The sequence below is a fragment of the Xylocopa sonorina genome, chromosome 9, assembly GCF_050948175.1.
Source record: "Xylocopa sonorina isolate GNS202 chromosome 9, iyXylSono1_principal, whole genome shotgun sequence".
Lineage (NCBI taxonomy): Eukaryota > Metazoa > Arthropoda > Insecta > Hymenoptera > Apidae > Xylocopa > Xylocopa sonorina.
Genome location: NC_135201.1, coordinates 11,400,384 through 11,418,068, shown reverse-complemented (window position 1 = coordinate 11,418,068; position 17,685 = coordinate 11,400,384).

The following is a 17,685-nucleotide window of genomic DNA, read 5'->3' as shown; positions in this document are numbered from 1 at the left end:
ACCAATTAGACGGCCGCTCGAAAATTAACGGGGCGAGCTGCTGTAATATTTAAAATCGACCTCGCGTGATCGGCGACAGGGCCGTTTACCCAACTTCTGCGCGAATTAATCGGCCGTTTCGCTGGCATTAATTGACGGCTAATTGTCAAGCAATAATTAACGTTTTATCCGGGCCAGGCTGAGGCCTGGACGCAACACGTGGACCGCGGCAGACAAACGACAATAGGCACCGCGTTAATTACTCGAGCTGGCTCGTTTATCGGATAAACATTTGCAGATTCGACGATCGATCCCTCACAGTGTCCAATATTAATCGCGATTTCGATCAGCGTCCACGGCGTCTTCTCGATTTCTATTCTCGAGCTCGAGATATTGGTCCAAAATTCGCACTCGAGTCGAAAAACGAAGCCACGATACTCCAGTTGGAGTTGGGTTACCGTTCTAGGTGGGTTTAATGCACGCGTACACGTACGAAGATTTCCCCGGGGCGAGCGAGCACAGGATAATGACAAACGGCGGGGATACTTTTCGCGAAACGATCGCGGAGGCCAGCTGGCGGAACGTGTCGTGCATCGATAGCGCAACGATCGCGTGCTCATTATCCTGGCGGGCGGCAGGGCCGTGTGTCGAGCATTCCGGCCGCCAACAGAACTCCATATTTATGCCGGCGGCCAGCCATATGCGTTTAAATACCGGTCCGTATTACACATAGCCCCCGAGCACGCCCGCGTTTCCGCGCAAACCCCACCCACGGGGTGCTATCGAAACGCGACGTTACAAATTCCCGTCTACGTGACCGAACCTTGACAAACGGGTACCCCTCGATGGTTATTAGAGAGGTTACTCTCGTTTCCTCGATGGTATTCGAGTTTTTCGTTCATATCTTGGAACGAATTTTAATATTATTTTTTTTTTTTATAGTCGAAGAAGACATTTCTTTGGAGATGGAGTTATTTCTGAAACCTTGGCAAACGGAAGCCCCTCACTGGTTATTAGAGAGGTTACTCTCGTTTCCTCGATGGTATTCGAGTTTTTCGTTCATATCTTGGAACGAATTTTAATATTATTTTATTTTATTATAGTTGAAGAAGGAATTTTTTTGGAGATAGTTATTTCTGAAACCTTGGCAAACGGAAGCCCCTCACTGGTTATTAGAGAGGTTACTCTCGTTTCCTCCATGGTATTCGCTTTTTTCATTCATATTTTGGAACGAATTTTAATATTATTCTTTTTTTTATAGTTGAAGAAGGAATTTTTTTGGAGATAGAGTCATTTTTGAAACCTTGACAAACGGAAGCCCCTCACTGGTTATTAGAGAGGTTACTCTCGTTTCCTCGATGGTATTCGAGTTTTTCGTTCATAACTTGGAACGAATTTTAATATTATTTTTTTTTATTATAGTTGAAGAAGGAATTTTTTTGGAGATAGTTATTTTTGAAACCTTGACAAACGGAAGCCCCTCACTGGTTATTAGAGAGGTTACTCTCGTTTCCTCGATGGTATTCGAGTTTTTCGTTCATAACTTGGAACGAATTTTAATATTATTTTTTTTTATTATAGTTGAAGAAGGAATTTTTTTGGAGATAGTTATTTTTGAAACCTTGGCAAACGGAAGCCCCTCACTGGTTATTAGAGAGGTTACTCTTGATTCCTCGACGGTATTCGCTTCTTTCATTCATACTTAGCAACGAGTTTTTATTTTATTTTTTTTTTATAGTCGAAATAGGAATTTTTTTGGAGATGGTGAAAGAATAGGGTTCGTTGGTGGGAGTTATTTTTGAAACTTTAACAAATACAAACCCCTCGATGATTATTGGAGTGGTTACTCTCGATTCCTCGACGGTATTCGCTTTTTTCCTTGATACTCTTGGACCACTTTTTATTTATTTATTTTTTTACAGTCGAATAAGGAATTTTTTTGAAGATGGCAAAAGAATAGGGTTCGTTCCAGAATGTTATTCTCAAAACGAATCCCCTAATTCGCGAAAGCTACGGCGGAATTATTCGCAACGGGTTCCGCGAATTCAATAACGTTTTACGCCGATCTCGATAGCCGTGCTCCTTGATAAAATATTTGTACGAATATCGGGAAGATCGTTGGATACAGCGGGGAGGGGTACAGGCGGTGGGAGGCGATATTTTCCTTGCCAGGAAAGAATCTTCCGGCGGAGATGCCTGGAACTTTTACCCATCGACAAAGTTTACACAAAGTGATCCCTGATAAAATAAGCCCAGGCACGGTAATAATTGCGCCAAGGTAGGGGCGAGGAGAAGGCGTAGAGGAAAAGATCTGAGCGTGGCGAGCGTGAAAGAATACGAACGAAGAAGAAGGCGTCCAGCGAGAGAGTGTTCAGCTGCCGCGGCCGTTTAACAAACTCGGGGGCGAAGTTAATTACGGCTCGCGCCGGTGAATTAGCATAACATCCGTATCTCTCGAGCAGGTGGCGAGACGCAGCGGTTCGTCTCTCGAGAGTGGCGACTTTCAGCCCTTGAACACAGGCGGAGGCAGGCTGGTCTGAATGGAGGAGACGCGCGGCGGCAGCGACGTTACCCCCGATTCGACGAGCACTTTAAAGGGCCCCTTTACCGAGCCGCGCGATACTTTATGCGTCTATTGCCCGTATATGGGTGGCAGGTCGATTGAAAACAGCCTCCGTTCCCTCTGGCGCACCCCTCCTCCTCCACCGCCGTTGCTTTTATTTCCTACCCTCGTTTAGGCGCGCATCTCTCGTCGAGCCCGCATTTCGTACAACTACCCGGAAGGTCCATTCGTTCCATTTGAAAGATTGAAATTTTTCGAAAAACCCCCGACGCGCGCGTCGACCGGAAGCGGATCGATGATAACCACCGCCTCTGTTTGGGAGGCCGAAAAATTCATCTCTTCTTTCTTTCTATTTTTTTTTTTCTTCTCTCCTTTCCGCGTAATTCAGCACGGCCGCGCCTCCGGCTGGCTTCCTAATGGAGGGTGGACTTTCTGCTGGATAAAATTACCGATCGTACGGCTGCGACAGTGGCTCTTGAAAAAAAAGGGGGTCCGTTTTTCTCTCTCTCTCTCTCGATTTTCAATTTTCGACGCGTTCGACGCGTTAATCGACGGCGGATGAATTTGTACCGATTCCAGTTTTTTTTTTTTTTTTTTTTTAATGCGGATAATCCGGCGATAATCCATTTCCACGGGGAATGGAAATCCGGCGCGGACAATCGGAGCCGCGGCGTAAAGTGGTTCGCGGTTCATCGAATTTAAACCGGGCAACGCGATATTAATAACCAGTTTCGAGTAATCTCGCGCGAATCGAACGGCCAAAAACAGCGGACACGTAAAAACACGAGCGCGTCCGAGCGTTGGAACAATGCTGGGACGAGGCAGCGGCGGCAAACACGATCGCTCGTACCTCGCGCTGGCCGCTGTGCACCCTCGTCAACGCGACGTCCAAAGCGAACCCAGCGATATCTCGTATTATTTGCGATAATCCCGCGAAGCAACGCGAGCAACTCTCCTTCCTCTTCGTCGAGGAAACTTTTTCTCTCTTCACCTCGAGAGCACGCAATTCCCAAGAGTTACTTAAGACGATCGTCTGGACCCTAACAGGGTCGCCACCCTCTCGAGGAAACACGGTCCAACTCGACGAGGAACTCCCTCGAACTTAAACGTATCGAGTGGAATCGGAAGACGAGGGAATCAGGCTGAAAACAAAAACAATTCCGGCAGGGTCGTGGACCGTCCGCAGAGGGGTTGATCAGAGGGTGGCGGAGGCGTCATTAAAAGGGAACAAAGCACGCGAGCGGGCGATCGATACCGCGATTCCTCCGATTGAATTCGAACGACAACACGGTGACATCGCAGTTTTTTCCCCTCTCTCTCTAGCGACACCCGCTTGGAAAGGGAATCGAGCACCCTTGGCCTGGCCTTCTTTCGTTCCCAGGCAAGATGGATCTCCGGGTGTCTCAAACGTAATTACTCGTCGGTACTTCTCGCGGCCTCCACCTCCCCTTTACCCCCGTTCGTCGAACGAAATCTTATCCTGGCCGTGCTAACGAGCAAAGCGAAACTCCGATCTCCACCCCCCCTTTCTGTTCGCCCCAAACAAAGAGGTGCGTCGAGGAAAAGTTCGCGCTCGTAAAGGTGCAGGCGAGGAAGAAGCTGGCGCGGAGAGAAAGCAGAGAGAGAAAGGGAGAGAGAGAGAGAATGAAGGACGAGGAAGGACATAGTCGAGCTAGACTCGGCTAGAGGAACGAAGGGTACGCTCGGGTGAATAAAAGGAAACAAGGGGGGGCGAAAGGGGACGGGGGCGCAGGGTCCAGCCGAGGTGGTTGCATTTTCCGTCGGGAAGACACGAAGTGGGTCATCTCGGCCAGAGGGAAGTTCGTAAAAGCGTAAAATGCAAAAGTAAAACGAGCAGGGAGAAGGAAAGAGGTGGGGGCAGGGGGTGGCAGGCAGAGAGGAAGCCCGCGCTGCCGCTGATGTATACTTCGCGATGATTTGCATAAAGTTTCTCCCAAGCGATCCCTGGGAGACCCAGCGAGGACGAATACAACAACAACGGGGCTACGACTCGACTGTCGAGCCGAGGGGGTGGCGTGGGCGTCCAGACGCCTACCGAGAATCCGTTTTTCGCGTCGTTGATTTTCGAACTATCGATCATCATCCGCTTAGTCCGCCTGCCGTGCATCTGTCGTTATTGAAATCCGCGCTCGTTTGTCTTCCGGGCTGAGTAATTACCGGAGCCTGTCGACGCGTTCCTCTTTCTGCCTCGCCACCCACCTTCCGGCTGTTCACTCTCGACCAAAAATCATTTTTTCCCCCGTTTCTTTTTGCCTCTCTGTTGTCCCAATCGCGACATGGCTCTCCTCCCCTGGTTTCCTCCTGTTCTACCCCCTTTCTGCGTTCGATTTCCACCTGGAGAAGATATTTCCCTCCCGGTTACTTGGCGGTGCCAGTAGTTTAGAAAGCTTCGAACAATTTGTCGTATCGTAACAATCGATCGTAGCCACGTCGACGAAGCCACGTTGAGGAATCAATCGGAATGGTTTGGACCCTTCGTAATAGGGGAACAATCGGTACCAGTGGTAGGCCCCTACCAGTGAGTAGGTAGGTAAAGTTAGGACAATGGTTTAGGCTCTCTGTCCGGCTCATTAACGAGATCTACGAAATCCTGGATAACGTTAATTGGGCCTGGTGACCACCGTACCAATTGACTTTCCACGTACAGGGCCTGTGCCCGGGAATTGGACAGCTGCTGTTGTCCAGGCTGGGGTCAGGGACAGAAATTCGGCAGATGTGCGCCGCGCGATAATTGCCGGCTCGCTTTTTCGCCTGCCTTCCTCGAGACAATCGTTCCGCCGTGTTGCTCCTCGACGAGGTAGACGAATGACCAGGAAACGATCGTAAAAATGAATCCAGGTTCGTCGAAAAAAAATAAAAAAGATAAAAATGCAATTATCGCTGGTCTATAATAGTCGACGAGACGAGCAATTAAAAAACGAACGACACGCGCGTTACGAGTCCCACTGGCGCGAAGAGGGGCCTCGTTACTTAATTACTCCTCGAAATGTACACAGGTCAGTTGGAAATTGCTTCTCGAAAGAGAGCAACGGTCTCCGCGCGGGGCGTAAACCCAAGTGCAATCTCATTACGCGCGCCTAATTGCAACGAGAGGGGATTATAAACCTTTCGAGCTTTTTCGTAAACGAGCCGGCGCGTTTTAGACGCGTCGGAACGCGGCTGGGATCATTTCGCAGGCTCGTGAGGACGAAACCGTCTGGTTTACGCTTGGTTTTACGCGCGCGAGAGCATCCGCGATGCTGCTCGAGTTAAGAACACCTTCCATCCTCGACTGCGACAAATTGGGCGGACAGGACGCGAGGCTGAGCACCCCGCTCTTGACAAATCCCGATTTCTTTCGAGTTCCTCGGTCAAGGGAATTAAGAATCAATGGGACTTGAAACGGAACGCCGTTTAGGGTCGTCCCAGCTTCCCGAAACGACGCTTCCACCAGTCCAAGAGGCTCGCAAGGGTCGTTTTAATTAACCTCGATAAACTTTCTCTCTGAATCGTCGAGATTCGTGGACGCTGATGGTACGTGATACAATTTTAATTGTAGACTGATCATTTTTACTAAAAATGGCAAGATAATGGTGTGGTTCGATTCAGAATTGTCGAGATTCGAGAACGCTGATGGCGTGTGATGCAATTTTAATAGTAGACTGATCATTTTTAGTAAAAATGGCAAGAAAATTGTACGGTTCGATTCAGAATCGAGTCAAGGAGCGATGAAGAACGATGCGAAGGTCCAGCGAAGGCAATTCTGGACGCAACCTCGATTACAAATTATTAGACCCTCTTCTACAAGTACAGCCTACCAAAGAATCATCGACCAATTCCAAATCGCGTTCTGTGGATCGAAAAATGCGACAGTCAATCTTCCAAAGCATCTTGTGACTCGAAAAACAGAAGAAGTATAACGAAGGATACATAAAGGTTCAAAAAACCTACAGCCTACCAAAGGATCCTTTAACCAACTCCAAATCGTGTCTTGTGGATCAAAAACGCGACAGTCGATTTTCTTCTTCGATTCGAAAGTGTTTCATGAGTCGAGAAGCAGAAGAAGCATAACGAAGGAAGCATAAAGGTTCGAAAAACCTACAGCCTACCAAAGGATCCTTTAACCAACTCCAAATCAGATATTGTGGATCGAAAAACGCGACAGTCGATCTTCCTCTTCGATTCGAAAGTGTTTCATGAGTCGAGAAGCAGAAGAAGCATAACGAAGGAAGCTTAAAGGTTCGAAGAACCTACAGCCTACCAAAGGATCCTTTAACCAGTTCCAAATCAGATTTTGTGGATCGAAAAACGCGACAGTCGATCTTCCTCTTCGATTCGAAAGTGTTTCATGAGTCGAGAAGCAGAAGAAGCATAACGAAGGAAGCATAAAGGTTGAAAAACCTACAGCCTACCAAAGGATCCTTTAACCAATTCCAAATCGCGACCAGTGGATCGAAAAACGCGACAGTCAATCTTCCAAAGCATCTCGCGAGTGGAGAAACGTAAGAAGCGTAGCGAAGTAACTATGAAGGGTTCGAAAAACCGGGTGGAAAAGAGAATTACCAAGGCCACGTAGCGCTCGCGTAACGAAGGCCGCGTTTCCTCGACCGTTTCAGCTACCCCCGGAAACCGAGCGGAGGAGGACGCGCGAGAAAACGAACAGGAGGATCCTCGAGCGAAGTTAGCGACGCCCAGGGCCAACGTAATTGCTTTATCGCGACGACGAAATCCCCGTTAACACGCTTATCCACCGGGTGCCTCGAAGGAGGTCAGGGCCCGGGAAAAATACACCGTTATCCGCGGCACGACGTGTATCTCTTCTCGAGGACGTCGATCGAATTCGCGGAACAACTCTCAAGAGAGAGAGAGAGAGAGGCCAGTCAGAGTTAGAAAAAGGGCGCGAGGAGGAGGAAGAGGTGAACTCGATATACAAGGTGACGTGATAACGCGACTGACGAAGAAGAAAACACTGTCGTCGATTTTTCTAACCAGTCATCAGGATCGACGAACGTACTCGCGACCGCCAAAATCGTTTATCACGTTGCAATTTATTGGTAGGTGTTGGATAAACGTCGATAAATATTTATGATAAGACAGAGGAACGACAGGGTGTCCTGGCCAGCCTAGCGCGCTTCTTATTCAGGATTCAAGGGGTGTCGCTGAAAATCGATTCTATTTGTGGAAACCGTCGGCACGCACTCTTTTTTTTCGTCCATGGCTATATATGTATATGTAGGACGACCTTATACTTCGGATGCGATGCTATTCATGACGGCAGGATCTCTGACAGGGGAATAAATTCGATTCGAAATTGGCAGCCCTTCCACTGGTGGGAATCGCGCGGATAAATCTGACGCCGCTGAGAGATGAATGAAAAGTCCCGTGGAAATGGGTGAGACCTGCCGAATCTTAACGCGGACAGAGTCCTGATTTTAGAAATCCACAATGACCGCGAGAAGACTTCGCAGAGAGATGCTCCTAGCGAGTAAAGTAAAAAGTTGGTTTCATCCGCGTGGTAACGATACAAGCGTAACAGAATTTTAATTAAAACGCGTCCGATTTGGGATCGAACCACGCGTGGTTCTATATTAAATCCGCTAAAAGTGGCTCGAACCACGGATCAATCCGTGAGTCCACTCCAGCTCGATTCACAGCCAGAAGGATTTCCGACCTACTTTACGCGGAATATTACAGAAGCCGCCTCTTTCCACGTCGTCGAGCCAAGATGAATCGTCCTGTACATCGAGATACGTAATTTCATCCGTCTATCTCTCTCTCTTTCTCTGATTCTCTGCCATCTTCCTCGCAAACAGATCTGATTGCAGGGGGCAAGAAAACTCGCAGAAACGATAGTTAACACCCCGTAGAGCACGCTGGTCTCGGGTAACCCGTCGAAACGTCGAAATAGAAACGGATAAATCAATATCCCGACGTTGTTACCCGGCGACGAGAGGAACGTGGCAGCCGGTGTCGCGTGGAACCCAGAAAGGAAGTTCGATGGATCACCAGGATCGAGGGAACGTCCCGCGCGAAGGGGAAAAAATCGAATCACGGATTCTGTGCTTCGTTCGAACGTGAAACGAGTCCGTGGCTTCGTCTTCGTTTGCCAGGTTTATCATCGCGTATCTGAGAAGAGAGAAGAGATAAAAAAAGCTGCGATACCAACAGTTCCGCCTATAAAATTGGTTGTTCCTTTCGACGTTTATCGAATTTATGCGCACTGAGCGTTTCGTGGGTATTTGGCTAAACAAAGTAAAATTAGAGTCTTTCTTTTACCTCAAATTCTAATAAAAGAATTATTAAGTTCGTATAAGCGTGAGAGACTGAAAGAAATGGCGAGCATTTCGTCTTGCAAACTATAAAAGATCTACTGAATTTATGCACACTGGGTTAATCGTGGGTATTGGGATAAGCGAAATAAAATTAGAATCTTTCTTTCACCTCAAATTCTAATAAAAGAATTATTAAGTTCGTATAAGCGTAGGAGACTGAAAGAGATGACGAGCGTTTCTTCTCATAGACTACAACATAGATCTTTTATAAGTTCCAGAGAAAGAGAGTGGACGTTAAGTAACGAGATGGAATCGAGGAAAGAATGTTTTATATATGCTTCTTCTGGATCGACGGTTTTGAGTGACCCAGTAGATTCGGCAAGCCATATGCATAATAAACGCGTTAACGTCTGAAATCGTTCTGACAACTGCGTCCCGATTCCCAACGTCGAATCTTGACGCGGCGAAGTGACGCTTTCATCCGCGGCTTGAAAGCTCCCTGCCATTTTCCCCGATAAAATAAAAACGGTATCACCAGCCGCCGCCATGTGCGGAACGGGGTGTCTCGTCGCACGGTTCTCGCCGCGAGAATCGAAAGAGATCGAGCCGCGTCTCTCTCTCTCTCTCTCTCTCTTTCTCTCTCGTTACCCGTGTGTTTGTGCTCCTTCGAACGCTCAGCAAATTTGCCCAGCTGGGAGATCCGCAAATTTCAGTTAGACCCGGTTAATGTCCAATTTGTCCGTTCGATTAGAAAAAGAGCCATGACGTGGATCGAAGTGAAATCGAGAAAACGGGAACGAGAAGCTTGTTAATAAAATAAAAAATAAAGAAATGACAAGAGACATCGCTTGTTTCTTCCCTTAGATCGAATTTGTATGGTAGTGTCTTACATTAGTGTTTATTGAATGCCAAGCTTTATCTTCGGTTCATTTTCAAAGTAAAAAAAAAAAAAATGAAGAAAGACATCGCTTATTTCTTCTCTTAAATTGAATTTGCATGGTGTCTCGAGTTAGATGTTCGTCCAATGCCCAGCCTCAGAGTTCATCTTGAAAATAAAAAAGAAAATGAAGAGAAACCCATCGCTTATTTCTTCTCTTGGATCGAGTTTGCATGGTACCTCGTCGAATACCTAACTTCAGAGATCATTTTCAAAATAAAAAGAAAATGAAAAGAGACATCCCTTATTTCTACTCTTGGATTGATTTTGTATGGTGTCTCGTGTTAGGTGTTTCTTGAATGCCAAGCTTCAAAGTTCATTTCCAAAAAAAAAAAAAAAAATGAAGAAAGACATGGCTTATTTCTTCTCTTAAACTAAATTTGCATGGTGTCTCGAGTTAGATGTTCGTCGAATGCCCAGCCTCAGAGTTCATCTTGAAAATAAAAAAGAAACTGAAGAGAAACCCATCGCTTATTTCTTCTCTTAAATTGAATTTGCATGGTGTCTCGAGTTAGATGTTCGTCGAATGCCCAGCCTCAGAGTTAATCTTAAAAATAAAAAAGAAAATGAAGAGAAACCCATCGCTTATTTCTCCTCTTGGATCGAGTTTGCATGGTGTCCCGTCGAATGCCTGCCGTCAGAGTTCGTTTATCCCGTGGAAGCAACGAGCAATTAAGATTATCCCTGGAAATGATCAGAAATACCGCGGGACAGGGTGGTGCACAGAGGGAGGAGGATTCACGCGTGGCAACCCTTTTCTGGCAAACAAGCGCCAGGGAAAAACGTCGCCCATTCAGCGGCAGCGCCTTTTGTCCGTCGCATAAAGGATCGTCCCCGTCGAATAGTCCGTGGAACGCGTGAAACGATCAATTAAACGACACGTGCGGCATCGCGATCGGCCGAATATTGAAACGAGCGACCCGGCGACGATACTCGTTACCGCGTGTTCCCTCTATTAGACTCGATGGACAACGCGATACGCCCCGTTACGCGCAGCCTGCCGGCTTTTAGGCCGAGCACGGAATAATTCCGCGGTTTTACGACGAAGCTACGTGGTACACGGCTTTACGACGCGGTCCCACGTTAAATTGCGACTTCGACGCCGTCCGATTTACTCGTACGCGTAATCTCTGGCCACGAAAATCCTTTCCTCGCGTAAAGGTAATCGCGAGGCTGCTGCGCGCCGTCTTAATGGCGAATCTTAGCCTAACCACCGCTAGGTAAACGTTCAGCGATCAGAATCGCCTCGATCGAAAGTTGATCGCGATCACGAGGGTCATATTAAGTCCAGACGCTCATTGTTGCGTTGATCTCAAGATTGACTCAATAACTGACCTTTCTCAAAGAAAAATCGCGAATCTCAACCTAACCACTGCTAAGTAAACGTTCAGCGATCAGAATCGCCTCGATCGAAAGTTGATCGCGATCACGAGAGTCATATTAAGTCTAGACGCTCATTATTACGTTGATCTCAGGACTGACTCAATAACTGACCTTTCTCAAAGAAAAATCGCGAATCTTAACTTAACCACTGCTAAGTAAACGTTCAGCGATCAGAATCGCCTCGATCTAAAGTTGATCGCGATCATGAGGATCATATTAAGTCCAGACGCTCATTATTACGTTGATCTCAAGACTGACTCAATAACTGACCTTTCTCAAAGAAAAATCGCGAATCTTAACTTAACCACTGCTAAGTAAACGATCAGCGATCTGAATCGCCTCGATCGAAAGTTGATCGCGATCACGAGGGTCATATTAAGTCCAGACGCTCATTGTTGCGTTGATTTTAAGACTGACCCAATAACTGACCTTCCTCAAAGAAAAATCGCGAATCTTAACTTAACCACTGCTAGGTAAACGTTCAGCGATCAGAATCGCCTCGATCGAAAGTTGATCGCGATCATGAGAGTCATATTAAGTCCAGACGCTCATTGTTGCGTTGATTTTAAGACTGACCCAATAACTGACCTTTCTCAAAGAAAAATCGCGAATCTTAACTTAACCACTGCTAGGTAAACGTTCAGCGATCAGAATCGCCTCGATCGAAAGTTGATCGCGATCATGAGAGTCATATTAAGTCCAGACGCTCATTGTTGCGTTGATTTTAAGACTGACCCAATAACTGACCTTTCTCAAAGAAAAATCATGAAGTTTAAAACCTAGTCCACTGTTTTCCTCTTTTATTATCAATTTTCTGGACTTCTCGCGAGAAGACTCGCGTTAAGTGTCCCCTAAATGTATTTAGAAACTCGAAACAGCGCTCGAGGAACGCGCGAAGCGTTCGAGGCGCGTTGGTCGTGTCGTTTCCTCTGCTGCGGTGCATCGCGTTCTCGCTGGCTGCAGAACGAGTCGAAAGAAATATTAAAGCGCGAGGGAGCGAGAGAGGTCGAATATCGATTTTCGGTCGCGCTAATAAATAAGCGCATGCGTCTTGTGCCAGGCGTACGTACTGCTGGCCAAGAGAGGAGCAGCACACGTACACCTCGAGCGGATTCTTCACGCCTCTTTTAAGCTCGAAAATTCCACCCATCGTCGAACCGTCGACCGACCATTCTAATTCATCGGAACACCTGTTGTGTACGATCGCACTGGGTCTCGCTGGTTAGTTAGGCTGGGTCTCTTGCTGGTCTCCTCCTTTTTTTTTTCGAGGGGTTAAACGACGCTCGCTGGTTCGAGGGGAAAGGCTAAGGGTCAGAGGTCAAACCTGACGCGATGCAACAATGTTCGCGGTGCTGTTGACCCGACGCAGCCCAACGTTATCGACTATGGACGCGCGTATAATGTCGTCCCAACGAACAATGCATCGCGCCTGTCCCGCTCTACCTGTCTCTCGCTAGAACGCACGAATTGCCAGCGAAAGGGCGCCGTTTTATCGCGAAATCGTTCATTGTCGCGAAACGATGTACGTATCGACGAGGAGTGCAAGGCGCGCGAGTCAAATGCAGCGGAACGATACTCAATAGAACGTGATTCTTGATTACTTTTCGATACTCGAGCGTACCGCATCGTCGCGATCGTGAATACACTCGGATGCGTCCAGTTTCTTGGGATCCACCATAAATTCTAACAGAGAAGAACCTCTTTTTTCACGAGCCCTGTATCGTGTTCAGATTACAGTGTTCTTTGAGAAATCATCGTTCAACAAGTTGCCAGTGACCTACCAGAGAGTATCCACTGATGAACATAAGAAGCGAAGAGTTTCAAGATCGAGAGGGGTGGTAGCAATCAATGATCCATTTCGAACGTTTCAGATGGAATTTACGTGGCAACCTGTATTGCATTCAGATTGCAGTGCTTTGAGAAATCATCGTTCAACAAGTTGCCAGTGACTCGAGTCCACTGACTAGCGTAAGAAGCGAAGAGTTTCAAGATCGAGAGGGGTGGTAGCAATCAATGATCCATTTCGAACGTTTCAGATGGAATTTACGTGGCAACCTGTATTGCATTCAGATTGCAGTGCTTTGAGAAATCATCGTTCAACAAGTTGCCAGTGACTCGAGTCCACTGACTAGCATAAGAAGCGAAGAGTTTCAAGATCGAGAGGGGTGGTAACAATCAACGATCCATTTCGAACGTTTCAGATGGAAATTACAAAGCAATCGAATCCCATCGCGTTTGTTTCAGACCAGATTTGTTCAGATTCGCCTCAGCAGTTAAGAATCGTCCAGCGTAATTCCTGGCGAGGAGTGTTAGGGGTTGAAGGAAGTCTAAGAGAGAGAAGGGTAACGAAATTCCAGAAGGAAGACGGTTCCAGTGCGAGAACACTCCGGTGAAGAGTCGTTAGCGTAGAGTCCGGGGGGAGAGGTACGAGGCAGCGTGTCGGAGGCTTCGATAAATAAGGAAGCGGGCACGTTCTACGCGGGCGTAAAGGCGCCGCTATACAGTCGCGCCACGTACGAAGCTCGCGACCCGCAGCGAATACGCGCGCGATAGAGGGGATGATATCGGGAGGCGCAGCCTCTTGCTTCGAGGGATGAAATTCATCCTGACGCGTGCAACTGGTACCCCAATTACGGCCGCGAGGGTCGTTAGTCCTTCCTCTGGCTTTAGCACGCTCGCCTCTCAGGTATTCGAGCCGCTACTAAAAAAGATTTCCACCGTTTGACAGTCTTTTCCATCGACTCACGCTCAGAAGTAGACGTGGAGGATTCGATTCTTGAAGAAAAACCTGCGACAAAGGAAGAGTGTTAACAGCGACGTTCGTAATCAGCTGCGAACGATAGAAACGTGATAAGAGAGTTAATTCCACGCGGTTAATTCCATTGTCGAAGGGGTGGTGATCGAAGCCGGGAAACCGCGTACGCATCCCAGTCTGGCTCGATCGAGATCCTTATCCAGGTGTCCCCCAAGGCGTTATCAAAATTATCCTCGCAAGATGTCCTATCTGAGCTTGTATCGCGCTGTTAAGGGCTGTTATCGGTCAGATTCATCGTCCAGGTGATTCACGCGGCACCCTTGGATAACGATAACCTTGGTGGGGTGCGTCTGCGAAAGTCCTGTACCGTGGCCAGCGCCTGTTGGGTATCCTACTAAATTTCAAGGCCATTTTCATTAGACTGCACGTCATATCGGGGATATCTAATAGCCGTGAACGGTGAACGGAGACAGCGACCGCTGACTGACCACAGGATAGACGTCCTGTTCACGGCAAATGGGTGGCCAATAGGTTGTTGGTAATGTAAACCAAATTTGGTCTACCCAACATCCTCTCAATCAGAGATTCTGCTATGTGATGCCAAAAGATAAGTTAATCGAAACTTTTGATTAACCCTTTCCCTTCGAGAGGACATTGCGAGTCCGCATCGCATCGATAATTACAAAAGTTGAAGCCATTCCACTGTTACTTTTTCAATTAGAAATTTTCAATGGAAATTTTCTTATACTCTTACAACTCGAACGACCCCAGCACGGGTTCTACGATCGAAGAACAGATCGTTCGGGGCAGCAATTGGATTGGCCACGCGAATCACACCGCAGAATTGAAACGACTCTAAGACCTGGCTATATCGCAGGCGATTACGATCGCCAACGATCGCGTTATCATTCTCGCAACAAGTGGAGCGTACCAGAATACTGGACTTAGTTTCGAAGAGACTGACGATCGAGAGCAACAGAAACGAAGCTCGAGTTTCTAAGACTATAGCCAACGAATCGAGTCCTCGAGTATCCTGGTATCCACGGAAGAGACTCGATTTCGGTTCCCTCCATCGAGATCGGTTAGAAAATCCACTGGAAATCGAGTCGACTGGCTCGAGAAGGAGCGTGGCAATTTCAAGTCGATCAAATCGGAGCTACTCGAACTCGAGTAACTCGATCGCTGCTCGAGCAACGGTAGAGACTCGCGCGAACACTTCGAGTCGAGTAGCGAGGCGCTAAAGTGGAATGGAAGACGAGGAATGGAAACCTTGTAACCAAACCGCTTCCTCGTTCTAACGTCCTGAGTTGTCCAGAGAGAAAGAGAGAGAGAGAGAGAGAGAGAGAGAGAGAGAGAGATCCAGTAGAGACGAGGGCGAGCTCGACCAGCCACGAATCGCCGCTTCGACGGGTTTATTTCGATAATCTCCTGCGATGGAAAAGAGAGGGAAGAGAGAGTCCCTTTGGGAGTCGCGCGGCCGTCCACGATCCGATCTTCGCTAATTAAGCTAATAAGCGGCTAATTGAAAATTAGAGGCAATTATCAGTTCCCATTTCTTCTCTCGTCCCGTTGGTAATCCCTCCATGTTCGTTAAACGCGGCTGTTATCACCAGAGCATTCGTCGCGACGATTCCAGTTCATTTTTCGCCTGCTAAAACTTGCTCGTCTAACGAACTATCGCTCTCATGATCATACATTTGTTTCACGAAATCAGAGTCGTTTTAGAGCTGCCTTTCCTCTTGTTTTGTGTTAGAAAAATGTTCGTAGGAGGACCAGAGATTGTCCTCGTGGACTGAACCATTCGCACGAACGAATCTTCGTTTCTCTCCACCGCATAACGCTATAAAGCGGTACGATTGCCAACTTTGCTCGTCGCGTTCGAGGGGAAAGGTGGAAATAGAAGGCGCGCTCTTTAAAACGCGGTTACAGTCGGTCGAGGCCGCGACGAGCAAAGCGTTCGACCAAGGATCGTGAGAAATTACCTGGTTTCGTCTCGATTACTTCCTGACCCCTGCACACTTGACCTTCTTCCAGCCTACCAGGAGGATTCGCGAGGAGAAACGCCCGATAGATGAGCTACGATAACGGGAAGTTTGATCGGTTAAGAGGCTACTTTGCTTAGAACGCGCGAGATTAATCAGCGATTCGAGAAGGTCGCGACACCCTCTGATTCCCTTACGATTATCGACACGATGATCCTCTTCAGAGCTTGCAGTAGCCACTCTCGTCGAGCTGAACGTATTCCTCGTAATCTTTGCTCCAATTAAAAGGTTGTAACAAAGCCCTTTCGTTTAAGCTGTTTCACGGTTGATTCGTGGACAGAGTCGTCGTTCAACTTTTCCCTCGCCACCGTTTCGCTGACCAATAATACCGCGGTTTCTAGTTCATCGAGGTTTCCCAGGTTTCTTCACGGCTAGACATCGTTCGAGTCCATTCAAAAGTGGTCTTTTAACCGGCGCTGTAGAAATTGGTTCGCTCCCATTGTTTATCCTCCGTTGCTGTTATTTCTGGAACAGCCTCAGCTCTGTTGTTACGTTTGTTTAACGTTTCAGGAGATCGATCATCGGCCATTGTCGTCTCTCTCTCTCTCTCTCTCGATCCTTATCTCTCGCACGCGACGACAAAATCGCGTGATTTCAAGTAGCTCAACCGCGTTCCTCTGCCTCCTCGATGCAAATATAAAACCTCCACTCTGCTCGTTTACAGGTGATCGTTTCTCTTCTTGCAAAATATTCTAAAAAAAAAAAAAAAAGAATTAGGAACTGAAGCAGATGACTCTCGACAGAGCCTTTCTGTGGATCAAATAATCCACCAGTTAAACGATACACGCTGAATAATCATATTTGCTCCAATTCGAGAGACATCGTCCACTAAACAAAAAACCCACCCCTTCCTAAAGAAAAAAAATTTGAAACTGAAGCAAATGCATCTCGACAGAACCTTTCTGTGGATCAAATAATCCACCATTTTTATTTAAACGATACACGCTGGGTAATCATATTTGCTCCAATTCGAGAGACATCGTCCACTAAACAAAAAACCCACCCCTTCCTAAAGAAAAAAAATTAGAAACTGAAGCAAATGCATCTCGACGGAACCTTTCTGTGGATCAAATAATCCACCAGTTAAACGATACACGCTGGGTAATCATACTTGCTCCAATTCGAGAGACATCGTCTGCTAAAGGAAAAAAAGAGAGACCCACCCGTTCGCTGTTCTACGTGACGTTTCATCGGGACACGAGCTCGCCCTCATTACCGGCCACTTTAACCGCGGACCGACCGGTCAAACCGTCGCGGAGTTACGTGGCGGACGTCTCTGGCGGTGCTCCTCCCTCGTCGGCGTCGCGCGGCACGGAGGACGTTATTAAAATTGCGCGCGACCGAGCACGCAACCGCCCCCTCGCCTTCCCCTCGCGTCGAGAATTTTAAGTTCGGCCAACGGTACCATGAATAATGCGGCTAAGCACATTACGCGCGCGTATCCGGAAAACTGCGCCGCTGGATCTGGCTACGTGCAGCTACGTAACAGCCGTAGGAGGGGCCAAATCCCAGGGATAAGTACGGATATTATAGGCGCGCGTATTACATGCTGCTACGACCGGTTCCGTGCATCGCGCAACCACCATCCCTGTGATCTGTCGCTCCTCTCGATGGTCGAACGCGCCTCGTCGTTGAATACGACGTAACTCGACGGCTATTCGCGGCATCTAATCAGCCACGAACTTGACTCGCGTTTCGAATCTCTTGGATCGACTCCACTAAGGGACGAGTTCTTCCTGCCCCTCGAACGTTCT